This window comes from Lynx canadensis, chromosome B1, assembly GCF_007474595.2.
Source record: "Lynx canadensis isolate LIC74 chromosome B1, mLynCan4.pri.v2, whole genome shotgun sequence".
Taxonomy (NCBI): domain Eukaryota; kingdom Metazoa; phylum Chordata; class Mammalia; order Carnivora; family Felidae; genus Lynx; species Lynx canadensis.
In genome coordinates, this window is record NC_044306.2 from 131,745,417 (window position 1) to 131,747,102 (window position 1,686).

A 1,686-nucleotide genomic window follows, 5' to 3' on the forward strand; every position below is an offset into this window, starting at 1 on the left:
AATCTAGCAGTAGAATTCCAGAGCTTTCGGTACATTGGCAATATTAGGATCAGGCTACAGACCAAAAGACCAGGGTTTTGAATAGATTAACAAAAAGCTCTACTTAAAGTGCCTTATCAGCCTAGATAGCCCAAAATGTCAGCCTTGACTGAGAGGCACTTGGCAAAATACTAAGCAAAGTTCTTACCATGGTTTCGATACTCAGAAAAAATTTAAAATTTTAAGAATTAGTGTTGAGAATCTTATGTAGAAGCAAATGATGTCATATATATCTTAGGCTGAGGTAAAGCAGAAGTATGAAAAATATCATTTTCCCATGTATTTGGGCCTACAATCTCTATGATACAATGCATATTTTAGTTCATTTTTTGTTTTGTTTTCTTGCAGGGAAGAATCAAAGCCCCCGACATATAAATTCCAAGGAGCAGATTAATTGGCATTGTGCTTTCTGAAAATCCTCAAAGTACACATTTGAAAAAGTTTAAATTCCTGGCTAGAACCTTGATGGCATTTGTGTTTCCTGTGGTTATCTAGTTAGTTTCCTTTTTGGTGGATGCCTTCATCTTGTTAAGTTCATACAGGAGTTGTGATTAGGTTTATTGTAGTGAAATTCCCCCACATGACAGCAAAGAGAAAGAACTGTTCAAAAACAGTCTAGATTGTTAAAAGGTACAAAAAACAAGGAGTGAGACCAGCTCAAGATTTAGAATCCAATGCAGATGTAGGAAGAGAAATCAATCTCCATAGCTCTGAACGTCAGTCTATCAATGAGGGCTGACAGCTTTTCACGGAAGATTAATTCTACCTTTCCTCCCCCATTAGCCCCTCCCAGTGGTAGAGAAGCCCTGCCCACCATGACCACAAAGTTATGGGCTAAGGCTCAGAAAACTATCTAATTTTGTAATTGTCCAATTCCTTTATTTTATATAAAGAAGCAAACACCCAAGATTGTATGGTCTTGCCATTTTGGACAGAATTAAACTTTCAACCAATAAAATATTGCAGTGAAAGCTAATAAAGGTGAATTCTACCCTAATTCATAACAATACTCTAAAACATAATTTCTAGAAGGCATAAAAATATTAACACTAAAAATCCTCCAACATACACTGGAAGCATAATAATGCTCCCATATGGTGATAATTATTCGTACAACAGATTCTGGATTTACTATTTCCTGGTCCTTGGAGCCGCTGTATCCATTCCTACCCCCATACTTTCCTTATTGCTTAAGAGGAAAAAATGTAATCCTTAAGTAATTTCTTTAAAAAGTATAGCAAATTTGGGGCGCCTGGGTGGCTCAGTCGGTTAAGCGGCCGACTTCGGCTCAGGTCATGATGTCGCGGTCTGTGAGTTTGAGCCCCGCGTGGGGATCTGTGCTGACAGCTCAGAGCCTGGAGCCTGTTTCAGATTCTGTGTCTCCCTCTCTCTGACCCTCCCCCGTTCATGCTCTGTCTCTCTCTGTCTCAAAAATAAATAAACGTTAAAAAAAAGTATAGTAAATTTATATACAAATATACAAGAAAATAAACATAAATTTTTATGTCTGAATTTTAAACACAAAAATAAGAACTAAATATATACGTAAAGAATGACCCATATACTCATACAAATGTTATCTTATCAGGTTCTTTACTGAACATATTCTCAGGCCCTTATAGTCCAGTTCCAGGTTGAATCTTGCAG